Source organism: Diadema antillarum, unplaced genomic scaffold (genome assembly GCF_040938485.1).
Source record: "Diadema antillarum isolate AM-2024a unplaced genomic scaffold, OU_Dant_1.0 seq00001447_RagTag, whole genome shotgun sequence".
NCBI classification, from domain to species: Eukaryota; Metazoa; Echinodermata; class Echinoidea; order Diadematoida; family Diadematidae; genus Diadema; species Diadema antillarum.
Genome location: NW_027272193.1, coordinates 15222 through 33524, shown reverse-complemented (window position 1 = coordinate 33524; position 18303 = coordinate 15222). Strand labels below are relative to the sequence as shown.

Genomic DNA, 18303 nt, shown 5'->3' with positions numbered 1-18303 from the left:
GGTATCCAATTTTATTAGTTGCATAAAAGTAGCTTTGCATACAAAATGACATCATCTTTTCAAAAGAGATGAAACCTTGTGAGTTTTATCGTCAAAATGAATTATTGCATGATATCTAGACATGATAAAGATGATATTTTGTAGAATATCGTTGATAAAAAACAAAAACAAAAACAAAAACAAAAACAAAACAAAACATACAAGATCAGAATATTAAAGCAGTTCTGCCAGATCATGGCCACATAAAGTGCAATCCCATCATAGCCTTGATTGAATTAGTTCACTAATAGCCTACTTTCAGAACATGAACCCAAGACCCTCCATTCAAGTCCTGGCCTTGAGGAGATTTGGTCTTTCACCTCAGCCCATACTTCACTTGTCATACTTTTACCTAGTATAAAGGTCAATGCACTTTCATAAATATTGCACAATTTATACCGTAAAACGAGGAATGTTCGCGAGCATTTTAATTTTGCGAGAGCCAAGATTTATAAAATGCACGCGAAAGTTCTTGTCTATATGTACTGAATGTTAGAGGCAACTGACGAAAATTTCATGCGGCGAAAAAGGTCGTCGGCTTCAATTGTTTTACAGTATTCTATATGACAGACAAATATAGGATTAGTCATCAAAATGATGATCCCTGATTGTCAAAGGACTGTATATCACAAAATTACAGCAATTATTTCCTGACCTATTTGATACAAAGAAAATCCTACGATGTAACCTTGACCTCTCCCCCTTACCTTGTTCAAAGTTGCACAAATCTTCTGCATATGGAATGACCTTTGGCCTAAAATCTTCTTGAATTTTCTCCACAAATTTAATGAGTGATTTGCCCTCTCTGACTCCACTCTCATAACAGCTTGATAATAAAGATTTGATTAATTCAGATTTCAAGTTATCACATCACTATGAAAATGAGACCCAGACAGACAAACTTCCCCTGGAATAAACAGACAAGCCTAACAAAAGATGCAGAAAACAACTTTGGTGTATAAACAATAAGCAACTACTTGTATGCATCTTTTAGTTCCAGTGATTACATTTCTCAGGAAAGTGCCAATTCACATCAATATGTTTAACACTTCATGTCTGGACATATTTATATCTACCAAACTATTGTTTGGAAGGGGGGAACACAAAAGTGATACAATTTGTGTATTTGGACCCAATTTCACTGCAAGCACATTTTCAATTCTCCTCTAAAGTTGCAATGAATACATTTTACAATTCACTTCTCTCTCCTATCTCCATGATTTTCCAACATTCAAATCCTCCCTCTTCCTCTTCCCTTCTATTTCATCAACCCCTTCTAACAATGTCCAAACATCTTACTTGATTCTCACTCTATTCTTCCTTACCATTCTCTCTGTTCCTTTCTCTACCATCTCCACTAGTGCAACTTCAACTTCTAGCCCATTACAGTCCCCCACTCTTCACTTTTTGCCCTCCTTACAATCCCCATATATGTCGCTTCCCTCTTCAATTCTCCTCTTTCTAGGCTCTTCTACCAAACAACGATCCGGTTAAGGACTACATACACATGGTGTCACCGCAAATCTTTCTCATTCATTTACTTCACCATGCAAACCTTCAAACAACACATTTTACAATATTACAAAATGACCAAAACATTCTCATCAGATGGCCTGCTGGCCCACTATCAAAAGGTAACCCAAAATCAGATGAAAAACTGGTGAATTTGCATTATATATATATTCATTTTTTCCCTCTTTGACACTCTGCAACAAATGCGACATAAAGTGTACACAATATGCAGGACCTACGCTTTACTTTTGTATCACGCTTGAGCTTGTATACCCCCATCACTCAACACTGATATCATCACCAGCAATATGCATGCCTACACAGAGCGTTCCCTGCACCTCAGAGATCCTGAAGTTTTGACATTCACAGGAAAGTCTGATGGCATATGTGACATCCGATAACATTACCTGACATTTTTACTTTCCCCACAGGAAAAGCCCTCTTCTCGATGAAGTCATTAGCATACAGGATGAAGTTACGTCTACTCACGTCATAACTTCATTCAGTGAAAAGTGGCTTGTGAGCTTTCTTGGTCTGAGTCTACTGTACAATTGTCCATACAGGCTCTTTGTCAATGAAATATTTTGTTGCTGTTGTTGCAACTGGTTGGAAAAGGTTTGATCTCCTTCAAAAACTTTTCAAGACCCAATACATTTTGGCAGTAAGCACCAGGTAATAAACATCAAAACAGGTGTACAGGGATCCTTGTGTGACTGAAAATACTTAAGCACACAGTTAAGTAAAAAACAAAACAAAAACAAAAACCCCCAAATCAGATGAGAACGAAGACACAGTTGGACATTGGTGGCTCAATTGCGACTGAAAACACTGCAGCATACTAAAGTATGAAAAAATTCGCTTTCACTCTCATAAGTGAAAAAAATATGACTGTGCTTTTATACTGTTCACAGGATGGTCGATTCCAACACTGCTACCTACATTTTGTATGTGAAAAATTGAGTTTGGTAAATTGGGCCACTCACATGTTTTTCCATTTATATCCTAATCAAATGCAATACAGTAGCATTTTCAGAGCCTTGTTTAATCGCAATAGAAGTGACACCTGTTCATAAACTGTTAAACAATGCTCTTTTGACATGAAAGATCCACAGATATTCAAAACATCAAACAGAGACTCATGTTATAAGGGACAGCCACTTTCATAAGGTCTCTGACTAAAAAAAACAAAAAAAAAACAACAACAACAACAACAACAACAACAAAACTCACCTGCATACTGTTCCGTGTGTCGTCTCCCTGAAGTTTGTTTACCTTATCATTTTGGTCTGGCAATTTGAACAACCTGCCATCTTTAGTCAGTTTCTCCTGCGCAGTTCCCTTTTTGGCGGCAAGTCGCAACTTGCTGCTCAAGTCACTATTTAGTGTCGCATCCACACTATACGTTTGGCGGATGTACTTCTCCACGCTCTTCAGCGTGGAGCCTCCTTCCTGCAGTGCCTGGATAGCACTCTGGATAAGGCGCAGATAGTCCGTGCTGTTGGTGAGGTTCCCCAGGATCTTGGCGTTCGACATGACAGTGCCGCGGACAGCATGCCGGCCACCGCCCCGCGTGCCCGGGGAGAAGTCAGGGTCGCGGTACGACGCGACCCCCTTGTTCATCACCTTCAGGACATTGCCGTCGCGCACGCACAGCTCCAGTTGCTGCTTGATGAGAGTCTGGTCCAGGCCGCTGTGGCCGTGGCGGACCGCGTGGCAGATGCGCTCCTCATTGGGCCGCTGCTTCTGCTTACGGATCTTGCGTATGGCCTCGAGGATCCACTGTGTATAGTTTGGGCTCGCCAGGCAGGAATCACTGTCTTTCATCATTCTGCCGCAACATCATACTGTGCTGAGATCTACCCAGAGATGTCCATGATAATCCACTATATATAATCCTCAGAGTTGAGTCATCTTCTCTCTGCAATGAAACCAATGAAGATCATTAAGGTACAAGAATGTTTTGGTAAACACATGTAGCTTTGAATAATCATCAGTGTTGTGCACTCTCTATGCTCTCCATCACTGCCCAATGCAGCCCTTAGGCTGCGAAATGCACTTAATTCTGTGACCTACAATTAACACGACACTAGCATTGCCACCTGCATTTATAGTCATTCAAATCATCTCAAAATATGACAATCCTTTACACTACACAACCTTCTAAAACAGTGACAAACAAAATCGAACCCTCCAAACTAGCCAAAAGAAACATCAGAGACTGATTGAGAGTACAATATGATTATAGTACTATTTCATAATTTCATGTATTATGCTATGGCAAACAATATCGCATCAATAGCAATTTATGCACAGATATGTCTTTAATTCACAGACATTGTTCAAAGTCGGATGCATTGAGCTGTATCTGTACGAAGTGTACATTGGGTTCAGGACAAGACTGAAAGTCACTTCTTTAAAAATTTGCAGTTAGTAATGACCTTGATTTGTTGAGGACTTACAGAATTGACAAAATTCCTGAAATCTGCAAATGGAGAAAGTCCCTGCATTTATCAAACTTTAGCCTTTTCTTTTTTCTCACGAGCCATTAACATCACATGGAAAGATGATGATTGCTCATACAAGTCATAAATCTCACACAAAGCTACGTATGGTAGTTGATAAATAAGTATTTGTATCAATTCATAAAAACTAAATCACTTTCCACAAATTCCAGGAAGTGTAGTCTCATGTATGCAGTGATTTATGAGACATCTTCAACTTAAATAGTACAATTGCACTACATTGTAGGGATGTTCTGATTGCAAATCTGTGTTACAGTTTATGACAAATTTTCTCCACATAATACCCACACACTGCACCAACATTGTGCAATGCCACATTTCCAAGTAGCAGCATATTTTCGGGTAGGAAGTGCCAATACTTTGCTTCGCTCCTACGTCGCTAATTGATTGAACACACCCACAGAATAGGCTCATTTCCTCAATACGCCGAATTCCTTCTTGTAGGTGGGGTGTCTACCGACACGCTCCATTCATAATTGCGTCACATATCTCATGTCATCACATCCTCCTTGGATTTGACTGTTTCTTCGCTCCTAACGAACTTCACATGGATGACAGTCGAGCTTCCTGGCACCGCGCCAGCTGCCACTTGCACACGCAAGAAAATATCAAACTTGATTAGAGGCTCTGTCGTTATTTCTGATTACATCACCTGTAGGCAATTTCAGACATCTGTAAAACTGAAGCTAGTGTGATTATCAGCTACTGCTGTTGGGTATCAGAAAGGTTATCACATCCAATCAGTGATGCCCTCCAACAATCGATAATTTCCTATTTGCAGTCACATACTGACACATCAATGCTCTTACGTATATTTTATGCCTCAATCTATATAATTTCAAGGTTGAGGTTCTCTTTGCCGAGCACTTCAAACTCTCTGACATTGAGATGGCATTTGTTATCAGACCATCAAAAGCACATGTCTTTAAAAAATATTTATGTTTGAAGAAACAGCATGTTTACCCACTCCCCCCCCCCCCCCCCCCAGAAAAAAGTATTTCTAGGATTTCCTTTCTACTTTCTATGTATGAATAAGGCTTCCAAAAGCTGTCTTTGTACAGAATGTATTTGAGATTCATGAGTCAAAATGTAAAATTAGAACTTGGCTAATGCCAGTTTGCCACATTGAATTTAAATGCCATGATGAGAGTGGCCTAAATGAAAGAACCCCCATATATTAATGACTACTATTTCATTAAGTAGGGGGGTATACTATAATCACTTTTATTCAATGACTTTGTATTTAGCTTAAATTCCTACTTGCAGGAAAAGGAATGGCATCTGTGGATTACATTTTTGACACTGCCGACATTTGCAAGGTTTCATCTCTTTTGAGTGATGACAGAGTTTTTCCAGATGTTGTGCTATTTAAGCCCATTTTGTAGTAATTACTCTAATATGTACATTTAATCTAGAGCTTTTATAATAGTCGTAACCCCTATTGCTCGTCCTACTGATTTTACATGCAATACTTATACCAATCTGATTTTTAACCTTGCTGCAATATTCCGGGCCCTGTTGCATAAGAGTTGAGACCAAACATAACTCCGAAAACCAAACACAAGTCTCTGAATACTCAATTCTGATTGGCTGATATCTGATAATATATTTGCTTGTATCTTTTTATGCAACAGGGACCAGGTGTATGCAACATCTATCAATTTGGCTATACTGATGCACATGGGCAACACTCTTGTTTTCAGCGAACAAATTTTGTGGTGACTGCAGTGGAACAGAACTCCCCCACACTGCAAAGGTAATCATTGTTATTCACCCCCACCAACTTGTGGGAGGGGAGGGGGGTGTGGAGGACAAAGAATGGGGGTCAAAATCTAACCCTCCCATTAGCCCCATGAATGCCAGACAATGCCCAAAGAGCAGCATGTTGACAAAGGTTCCAGGTGGAAAAGGGAGAGTGACTGTTAACACTCGCCGCTCTAAGCCCAAAGAAAAATCAAGTCACACAGAAGAGAATCGACATTATGTATTTATGTAACCCTTCTACCACAATAAGCGCGGGCAAATCTTTCAATAATGCGAGGGGTGTAGCAACTGGACCATGTATACACCAAACAAAAGGCTTCTAGATGTTTAGAGCAGGGAGCATTGGCGGGGCACCGATATTAATAGGAGCACAAAGACTTCCAACCCAAGGATACGGCATAAAAAGTAGGAGAGAGAAAGGAGATCAGACAAAACTTTACACTGCAACGCTGGAGTTACATTGTACATCTTGTTAAAAGACCTGAATAGTCAGTCATCTGCTGTTTCAGCAATCGACAATTTGGGTGAATAAGTGTGAATAAATGCCACACAAATCCCATACTCCTTTCCTTTCCTGGCGCTTTGTTATTTTAGCCACAGCTCAAAGGGTGACTCTGTTGTCAACAAAATACAGATGTATTCTCAGCTTCACTGACAATTGATTTCATTGGCGGGTTGTCAATCTGAGGACACACGAAGACTCACTTTTACATAATGCTCCAGATGTATAATAGTAGATTCAATCACTTTCTATCTCTACAATTGATACGATCTTCAGCAAAAGTGCTGACATTACTTCTTCGTGCAAGAATTGCAACTGCATTTTCCACATTTTGTTTTTCTTTCTTTCTTTCTTTCTTTCTTTCTTTGTCATTAGGACTGGTTTTCGCTACAGACCAATTCGGATTGGGTACTGCTTTTTATGGTAATTACCAACGGGGTGGGGGGGGGGGGGGGTGCCTAACAAAAGGTAATTTATGCACTCGCATAGCAATGCACCTGGCTAATTGCATAACCCATTGACAATGTTTGTTTTTTTTTATCTTCTTTGGAAGCCCCCCCCCCCCCCCCCCCCCCAGTTATGGCCACCATAAGTTAGAGAGCTCTGAAATTGGATTCATCTACCGAGTATTGGTACAGTTCTAGATTACATGCAATATGTTCTGCAAAACATGGCAGTCTTACTGAAGCTTTTGGCTTGACATACAGTATGAGAAACAAGGCAATACAGATACTAGAACTACAATGTACTGTCTCAAAGAAGGTACTCATGTACGTACAGATAATTACAGCATATTTTCAAGCATGTATTTTATAAGTACTAGAAAATCTATCTATTCAGCGGCAACTTTGGAACAACAAAAATATATCAAATATATCAATTTTTTTTTTTTAATCAATTTTTGATACTCGGCAACATTTTTTATACAATTTGTACTTTGAATGACTCAAGATAAAGTGCACATACACAAATATGTACATGTGGGACCGAATGACCCACATAAGTACTACACTGTGTAAGAACACCTTTGCCCTTGCATAACAAATAATAATCTTGATGCATATGTGTACTTCAAAATTTAAAATCATTTCAAAGATAAACCACTTCCTTTAGAATTATACATCAACACTGTTTTCTAAGTTAAACTGTTAGAATGCATATTCACTTATTCACTAGAATTCCCATCGACCCCACAAATTAAAATTAATATCTTAGGCAAATCTTCCATGAAATCTTTAAAATCTATTTTCATATTTTGTTTTGTTTTGCCTTTAGCAAACAATATAATTCACTTGGGCTGACATAGGAAAGGGCAGTTGGCTCGACTGTGAACATGTTCATGTCTTTTTGTTGCTATCGAGAAAGTTATTGGCCCTTTAGCTACATACTTTTTCTTCTTTAAGTGACTGGTATCTATGGAAGGGAAAATATTTCTCTGCTGCTACAAAAGAAAAATGCATAGCAGAGTATATCATACTCCCTGTTCTACAAACACTTACAACATACAAATGTATGGGAAGATAAAAGCATCTATTAACAAATATTCTGCCACTCTCATAAGAATTAAACCTATTGTAACTCAGTCATGATAAAACACACTCTGAATTACAGCCCAACTACAGTTGTGTATATACTTTAAAAATGTAAAAAAACAAACAAACAAATGTCTGAAATACAGATGACATAAGTAAATGATACCGACAAACATTTGTGGTAACCCTAAAGAGTTTTTAAATAATCAAATCCAAGCTTTCTTTCAAATTCATCAGAGCCAAATTAGAAAGCTAAGAAGTATCTTGTTCATGTTCATCATGACTGGACATCTGTACTTGTATTTATGTCATTTCTCTTCAGGAAATATCAATATCTGCCTGATCTCGAAAGCAAAAGTCATAACACTTGGAATCACTATTGTATGATTGATGCATAACCAGGAACTCGTACCAAGTACGATCTACATGTACATTTGTATATGACCATTTCTAACAATGCCAATTGACTGCTTTGCAACTTTAATGTTCCAGATTCCCAGAAAACTGCAATTAAGAAATCTGTCTCCGCTGAGATGCATCGAGAATAAATTGTTTTGATGGGACTCTCCGTTCATATACACGTACACATGTACAGGGTGTACGTAGGCCTGGAAGGACACACTCGCAATTACCCAATCATGTCTGCCTAATTACCGCATGCTACAACTGTAGAAGAGGCCACACCAGAGGAATTCATATTTTCTGATGGCAATATGATCAAAGAAAAAAAGAATGAGTGTGCATATCAAACCACCACAGTTTTCCTTTTTTTTTTCTTAATTTTTATAGCAGAAAATGGAAAGCATACTGCGACAATGTATCTGACATTAACATTAATACCTGATGCTCTATGCTCATCTTCATACACATATCATCCCGAAGGTCATATAAACACACATCACAAATGTGTTCCCACTGGCTTAACCCACTGAAGACTAGTCCCAAGTATTGACCGATTCGGGTTCGTTGAGGGCAGCAGACATTTTACGGCACAGTGCGCAGCCATAGTGGGTGTATCAGCCGACCCCCCCTGCTCTCCCCCACCCCGGGGCAACATGTTTATCACGCACTTGTAACAAAGGTTCGCGCACTAAGCAAGCATTCGCGCACTCAGTACGAGACGCCTATTGGCTAAAGCAGTTTTTCATTCTGCGCGCGTGCTAATGTACGGAGAGGGGTGGGGGAGTGCGGAGGGGGGGTTGGCTGATACACCCACTATGGCTGCGCCCATGCCAAAAATACACAAAGCGCGTCACAGAATCGGTCAATACTCCAGGAGGTCTCTATGGGAAACATGTGTTAAATAGCAAAATCAGCTCATCCTCAACGGGTTAATCTGGCCTGCGTACATGTGTAGGTCAGGTATCTGAGTAATGTCAGAACAAATTTCCTCATATTTCACTAGCCCTACTGTGAGATCTGATTGTCTTGGAAAAGCAGACTCTTATGTATACTACAATGTATGTGCATGTACAGCAGCAACTACCCAGGACAGGACTGCTGATTCATTTTCTACTCATTTTAATTGCTCTATTTGTCAAGCAGAGCAGAAATTTATTCTCCAATGACAGCCACACATTTGCAGCTAGATTTCATGTACCTGGCCAATTTTTTTTATGCAGGTTCAGCAAAAGACACCAACCCCTTTTCACTTCTTATGTTTTTAAAACATAGTTTACACATCATGAACATCACCAAAAAATTGATTAATTCTATTCACTGTACAGGTACTTGCAGGGGAAAGCATTCTATAGTTTACAAGGACCAAACGTGTAATTGGGTTTTAATGGGAAAACAATTCAAACAAAACAAAACTTTCAATGCATTTTAAAAGTTACGTGCTTGAAAAAAATTATGCACTTTGAAAGTGATCATGAGAATTTTGATGTAAGTTCTACAGTCCCACACATCCTTATTTGTGTTTGGTTCATGAACGTACAATTGTGTACATGTATATTGTTATTAGAGGTATTTTACAAGACAAGCCGTCTTTGTTAAAATAATCCACAGTAATTAGTAGCAGGGTTTTTTTTTTTTTTCTACACAAGCAACAGTGTGAAATAGTTTCTTGCCAAGTAAATGACTGCTGCATGATACATTGCATATTAATCTATTTCGGTCAAAGGACAACACTCAAGCAGAGAAATAATGATATTCATCTGCTTATCGCAATTGCACGATAAATCTATAGTTCCCTGCTCAGGGATTACTGTACTACATACAAATTGTAGTACACATACAAGGCTGATCTGAGTCCCAAGATTTTACGCTATGCATTTAGCTTATATACAACAGTCAAGATCATATGAATTTTGATGCGCATAATATCCTGCTGATGAAGAGAGGTACTCTGCTTTAGAACACGGCACTTCTATTATTGCTGTGAGACTACCAATATCCTTTCACACACATTAGTACACAATAGGCTCAGTAGGCTTCACTGATTTAATACACTGATACCCATAGAGACTTCACACTTCATTGTACAGCCATGCATACATGCACAGGCTGCAAGCTGACAGGGCACAGCGACCAGCACAGCAGGCTGGATCTATTAACAATGCCAGGTCATTTGAACGATAGCAGGTAAACATCATCACTCAAAGGCACTAGCGCTAAATGGTCAGGCAGTAATGACTAAACCAAATAAAAAGTGCCTCCAAGGTCATAGATAATTCACTGAAATCAACGCTACAATCAGTCCTGATCATTACATGCACCAAGCGCCAACAAGCCTTGCACAGACTCCCTAAGATTCATGTAATTAGCCACAGCATGTTGGGGCCATCTGTGACTGTGCATGAGGAGTACACAGAAATGCCGCTCAGGCATTCCACTTATTATACACATGACATATTGAACTGTGCGGAATTTGTAACATGAACAGAGTGAACATTACACAAACATGTGAGCTACGACCCAGGATAATCGCATCCAGCATATGCCTCACATCCCACACACACTAGTTCACAAAAAAAGGCCTGCAGCTATGCACGGAGCACATTACGAACAGCTTTGTGAAAAATCATAAACGTGTCAGAAATCACTCATATGTGTATACAATACCTTCCAGTAACTTGTTGTCATGTAACACTCACATTCACTCCTGTATGGCATCCATTGCAGTTAGCAGTTAATACGTTTGTGTACTCTGACCCTATGTGTGAAACAAAGGTCACGTTTGCATTTACTGCTGTCTGCTGCCAGCAACTCTCTCCCACAACTGTGTGTGTGTATGCATTACACACACGGTGTGTGTGTCGGTACAAGTGTGTGAGTGTGAGAGTGTGTGCTATGTAAATGTGAGCGATGTGTATAACTGTCACTACCTTGAAATGCCCACACACAAACTGTATGCACTCAACCAATACAAGGGTACACCAGGCTCACATTGCTCCAATAATAGTACACTTCTCTTGCACTGGAGTGCAGCTTGTCTGTGGTTTCAGGGGGAACACTTCCGATTTTGTCACTGAAGACCAGTGGGTGATTGGGGCATTGGCTGCTGTGACTGAGCACACTGGGCCCCTGGGTACAGCCACAGTGGTGAGGTATAGTCAACAAAGCGGGGTAGTGGAGAGAACAAATGAATGTTTAACAAAAAAAGGGGGAAAAGGATACAAAAGCCAGTGAGAAAGTCAGCCACATGAGGAGACTGTGGTGTGTGTACGAATGGGGTAAAATCAGTTCATCGCAATGGAAAGGGGGGGGGGGGGGGTTTGGAGGGAACTGACAGAAATGAAACTGCAGTATTAATCCCCCCTCCCCCCCCCCCCTGATTTACCCACTTTTCAGCAAAGTCAATCAATCACTGAATAGAATATGACAGCACTGATGGAGGTGTCAGAATCTATTACCAATAAAATAAATCTGCATTAACATACCATGTGACTGTGTTTATGACATCAAACACACGACAATCAAAATGTTTACCTTCAGAAAAACATGGCACTAGCACTTGACTTTACAGGAATATCATGACGATGCGATCTTTCACACTAAAACTCCCTGCAGGATATCTTCGCAGCATGTATGATAATGAACTGAAACATATTGACCAAAGAAGACCGAGGACCACTTTTTATTTCATCCTAAACTAATTTTAGATCTACTAACTGTAAAAGTGGATATTTTCGGGTGAGTAATTTTTCACACTCGGTCGTGTACGATAAATTTCCTGTGTTTTTAATTCCGAGGAATCAAAACATCAATGACAGGAACATATGGCAAGCAAAAATATTGGCATGCTTTTATTTCCCCGCTAGTTTCTGGTTGTGCAAAATGCAAAAAAAATTTCCACACCGCGCCGCAACAATTTCCACTTTTACAATATGTGCGCATTGACTATCCATGAAAAGAGCCAAAATGCAAGCTCTAGTATACAATGACACCAGTATCAACGTTTAGTTTCTTTTTTTATTTTGGAGGGGGGAAATCAATTTTGATATGACTCACTACAGACAAAAAGATATATTTCTTACCGTACCTTGAAGACTGGTGTAACAATGGGAAATAATGTCTGTGAAATTTTTGATATCTTTTGTTCTCTTTCGAATAATCAATTAATGGTTTGTTAGGGAAGATATAGGATAACTACTTGCAAATTCTTTAAGTACTCATAAGTGCATCTCTTGATGAAAAAATGTCCAAGGGTGTATGTTAAACTATGACAGTATTTTAGTCATTATATCAGTAATCCTTTCACTCTCCTCTCATAGCAACAGAGGAGGGTCCCAATATCTGCTCTTTACCTCCCTCTCTCCCTCTCTCTCTCTTTCTTTTTCTCTCTCCATCTCTTTGAGGTATTAAACTGTTCAACACGTTGGTTTACAAATTGCCTTTTAAAAGTCACCAGAACTTGATTCATATATGTAGCTACAAAGATCGATTTGAATAAAATAAGATCTGAAACTGTGACGTATGAGCAAACAACTCAAGAGAAATCTCAAGCAATATCTAAATACTCTATAAATAATGATAAAGATAATAATGATAATAATAATAATACATGTATTATTATCATTATTATCGATATTATCATTATCATCATATTATCATTATTATTTGCTGTAATTATCATTATCATTTTCACAAGAAGAAGATGAAAATAAGAAGGAAAAAGAAGAACAATTATACAGTGATAATAGTAATAACGTTTTCACCACTTGAATATATCCGGAAACAGGTGAGAACATGTACCTGCTGGCTACTCAAAAGTAGCTACCATAGGCAGAGGTTTGAGATGTCACTTGTCTTGTTAGTTACACGGTTATACATGTACATGATGTTACCAAGTTCAAATTTTCCACAAAAAAAACCAACCCAAACATATATATAGCCTCTATGACTCTACCAGAATTATATTCAGTACCATATATTCTTTAGCATCTCTCATAACAGTAAGAGTACCCAATGAAAAGTAACTAAGGAAATAATATTTCTGGTCATTAACTCAGAGAAGAACATTAGCACTTTGGAACAGATGCTGACCATCAAACTATTTGATAGCATGTTACATGATGCACTGGTACTGACATTAAAATGATCATGAATCCTATAAAGCAGTAGGACAAATGAAGATAAGATTCCTAGTGACTGGTGCTTTCATTTGGAAAGTCACTTTTTTTAAAGATGATTTCTAATTAAATTTAAAAAAAAAACTTACATATTGCCTTTTCACAGTTGAAAAGAATCTGATTTATATCCTCATGAGATGATGTTTTAACTATTATGTGGCACAATGGGATATCCCTTATGCTTCATTAGACCACAGAAATGGGACTTTCCCATCTCCCTGATTAGATGGTTTTAGTGCTCAATGATGAATTAAAAAAATTGTTGCATTTCATAAAATTGCATTTAATTGATTCTCTAATTCATCATTATGCCACCTAACATATCTTTATTTTTTTTGAAGAAAAAAAAAAGAAGAAAGAAATTGACTCATGGGACTTTGTATACTGATATGGGGTTGCTAAAACATGTCCACATTTGCTCAAGACAAATTGTGGTTAAGAATACACTGGCATTTTGAGAAACTGCAGTGTATTCTGTAGTGGAAACTTGCATAGTGTATGCTGGTGCATTGTGGCATGGCCACACCGAGACATTCAGCTGGGCGAGTATATGAAGATCGCCCTCTCTTGGCAAATGACAGGTTTCTTCTGTAAGTCTAGGGCTTCAACCCAGATCAGCCTCCTACATTTTTCCCCCTGTATGTATGTCACTGACACTTTAAAAATCACACACTATTATATGCTTTACAAGTTCAAGAAAACTCATCAAATCCAAGAACATGAGAAAATCTCTAAAAGAGTAACTGAACACATAAAAAAAACTGTGTGTGTCTAACACTCTGTTTTCCCCAAATGTATAATGCAATACTAACTCATGATTGCAAACAGTTCTCTTATGCCTACTGTATGAAAGGAATGAAATGATGAAGTTTGTTTGTTTGTTTGTTTTTTAAGTCATGCTATTGCAACATACATTTAGATACAAAAACTTGACATAACTGGTAAAGTTACAACTACCTGTATGTGTCCCCACCCACACTTGTCGCTTCTACCAATCATAACTGATTCTTTTTCTGTTTAATAATATCACATATATCAAGAATTTTTCTTCATCACATGACATATAAAATGGCATGGTTCACTTGCATCATGTCCAGCCCAGCCAAATTAACGCAAAGAAAGAGCAAACATCTTAGCACAGTTCACAGAAAGCAAAATTTTGGCCTTCGGCACTTGCCCTGCAACCCTAGCAAAGTTAAGTACATCATTCCGCAGTGACATACACAATTTTCTTGTTCTGCTGTCTCATCTGTAAATACAATGTATACATAAGGGCAGTTACACTGTAGCACATACAGTATCTCTCTTTGGGAAACAGTAGAAATGCTTTGGTGATTAGGACACCACTGACATCAGCTATCAAAGATAAAGAATGTCATATGAATTCTAGATTCCTCTTTATCACGTGCACTCAACAGATGCTTGTTTTGCACAGACACACGTCTTGCTGTGATAATTCATGAAATGCTGCTTGATCAGGAATATGAAAGATGGTAGAAAATATATCAAGAACTCTTTTTAAACTGTGGTGGCTTACACGTAATTTAACAAGATAATAAACTTTGTGGACTGAGCCATAAGACAATGTTCAAATGCATGGGAATATGCTTTCAAGGGCAATTCCAAGTTTAGTAACATTACATTTAAGCAAATTTACATTGTACAATGTGTATTTATTTTTACTACTAAATCACCACTTATTCCTTTCAAGTCAAAATCATGTAAAAAACATGTTCATCCTTCCCAGGTTTATGATATAGAAAAGAATGAATACAATTCAACAAATATTAGAGTTGCCATAGCAACTTAAGTGGTTAGTTAGTAATGTCAAAAAAGGACATGACCAAAGAAAAAAAAATCAATGTCTTGTGACAAAAAGTTTGCAAAAGTGTAAGTTACTACAAACATAGTGTAGCATTGATTTCAAGTACTGTATCATGACAAATGTTTCCGCAAATACTTTTAGCTAGACCCCCAAAAGCACGGTTAGTAACATCAAAATTTGTCCAGAGTGATTTTAATAACTTTCATAGGCTAACTGAAACTTACAGTTTGTAAAACGTAATGGGGGAAAACCAGCAATATACTGAAAAAGAGGTGTACTTGGATGTGAAGTCTACATATTCTCTATGGATGCTTGAGATTGTAATTCAGGACTCTTTACCCTAAAGGAAGTAACAGTTAAACTAGAGATTGTAATTTGTCATCACTGACAAATTAAGGTGATCCGATTTTTTTTTTAATCAATGATTCGAGTCCTGATCGCAATAGGCATGACCATACAAGTTTCATCTGTGTTTAGAGACATTGGCCGTGTTATGTTTGCATTGTCATTTAGCAAAGGGAGTCATATCTGCCATGTTTGGTACCAAATTTTGTATACATTATAACGAAGAGACAGCAACAAGAACATATGACCTTTGACCCACCTTTGCACTCCCAAGATTGCATCTGATGAAATAGTGGTTATTTTGTGAAATGATTCTCGCGACATCGTCTATACGTGTGCAAAATGTGGGAAAGATAGGACAGGTATTCACCAAGATAGAAGATGAAACATTAATGACCTTTGACCCTAATTTACATACCCAAGATGTTGTCCGATCTAGTAGTTGTTATTTTAAACAATAATGTACGTGGCATGAACTAAACATGTGCAAAATATGGGGGTGATAGGGCGTGTTTTTCTTGAGTTATTGCAAAGAAAGTTGCAGAAAGAAAGAAATATCTCAATACATAGAAGATAAGCTTTGATTTCAACCAAGTCTTTTATCGTGATCCCGACTTCGTATGAAAAAACGAAGGGCAATTGAACGATAGCGCAAAGTCTCAGCTACAACATATTAAAATCTGGGAGAAATTCACCGAAGGGTGAGCTAGTGCTCGATAAAGACAATCATGTCAATTTTCACATTTAAAACAAAATTCCCTCCCATAGAGATAACACGTCATAACGGAGATACAAAAAGAAGTACATATGACCTTTGACCTCAATTTGCACAGACAAGATGGCATCTGAGTAAAAAGTAGTTATTTTGTGAAATGATCCTTGTAACATGGTCTTTGCGTGTGCAAAATATGGGAAGAGTAGGACATGTATTCACTAAGATACAGGATGAAACACCTATGACCTTTGACCCTAATTTACATACCCAAGATGGCGTCTGATCAAGTAGTTGTTATTTTATGAAATAATTTACGTGACATGAACTAAACATGTGCAAAATATGAAAGTGATAGAGGCCGTTTTTCTTGAGTTATTGCAAAGAAAGTTGCAGAAAGAAAGAAATATCTTAATACATCGAAGATAAGCTTGAATTTCAACCAAAATTTTTGACATGATCCCGACATCGTATGAAAAAACGAAGGGCACACTTACGGTAGCGTAAAGTCTCAGCTACAAAATAGTAAAATCTGGGAGAAATTTATTGAAGGGTAAGTGAGCTAGTGCTCGATAAAGATAATCATGTCAATTTTCATTCCCAGAAAAACTGCACTCCCATAGAGATAACACGTAAACTGGTCAAATTTGACAAGATTACTTTCAATCCATTTATACGAGGTGATACCGTTATCTAATCAAAATTTTGTTATTTTATGTTTGAAAGAACATTAAATAAGCTACAACATACTGAAATCTGGGTGAAAATTGACAAAGGACTAGTGAGATACGCTCGAATAAACTTGAAATTTGATGACGTCATTTTGAAAATTTACTTTTTTTACTTTATTAAGAAATTTGATATCTTTTAATCATTTTGTCAGCATTGCCACCCCATGAAATGACATGTACAACTCATCAGCTTTCAAAATATGTAAAGAAAATGGGGGTCACCGTCCATCCTGACGAGTAAAATCGGATTTAAAATTGGCGGTTTTTCGGCATAGTTGCACTGTATATCGCCATTGACGCGCGCGCGGAATTTCAACTTTTACGGGCCCGTATGACGTCATATTGAGTCGGATTGACTTGAAACTTGGTATAAATATTTCTTGACATTACAGACATCCGATCAAAGTGAAAAAACTGGAAATTTAAATGGCATATGAGCTGTGCGTGCGTTTATGCGCGCGCGCGTACGCGTCCGTCCAATTTTTTCAATTTTTCAAAAAATGCTCCAATTGGTCTGAAACGTGTGCAAAAAAATTTTGAGCTCGATTTGAGCATACAAATATTTCAACGCGCGCGTACGCGCACGTTTTAAAGTAGAGATGAATTTTGAGAAAATGACTAGAATGAGCTTGACTTGAAATACATGTGACGTAAATTTCATTGAAAAATTCCATTCCATTAATGAGATATGATTGAGAATGTGTTTTCATATAATGACGTCATAGTGACGTCACGGTCGACTGATCACTTTGATTTTTGTTCGATTGTCGTCTTTTTGACACGATACATAAATGGTATAAGTTTGACATTCATAGACAATGCACTTTCTGAGCTAACCTCTACACAACTTTTGGGGAGAAATAAAGAAAAAAAAAGAAAGAATCAGTACAGATACAGAAGGTGATCCGAGAGGATACTCGGATCACCTAAAAATGATTTCTTCTTGTGTGTGTTGGGGTTTTTTTTTAGCAGCTGAGCACTACATTATCAGAATCAGAAGTGAAATGCACAAGTGCATGTGAAGAACATGCCAATGACACTGTGTTTTCACTTCAGCTCTAGGAATTCCAACTGAGGTATCATGTGAATTGCTGGGGAGCACTGACAGTAAAATTGCTCTTTCGGCTATAGAATTTATTCAAAACCACTATGACCACATCCAAACATAAACTGTTTTGTATGAAAGTGCTCTAAGTTTATGCAACAGTTTTGTTGTCAGAACACTACCTTTGTGATGTTTTCG

General features: G+C 38.0%; 1 pseudogene; it reads right to left on the bottom strand.

Moving 5' to 3' along the window:
• The window catches only part of LOC139709541 (uncharacterized), a 151095-nt pseudogene extending 139969 nt beyond the window's left edge, over positions 1 to 11126 (bottom strand).
• Between the last annotated feature and the right edge of the window lie 7177 nt (positions 11127 to 18303).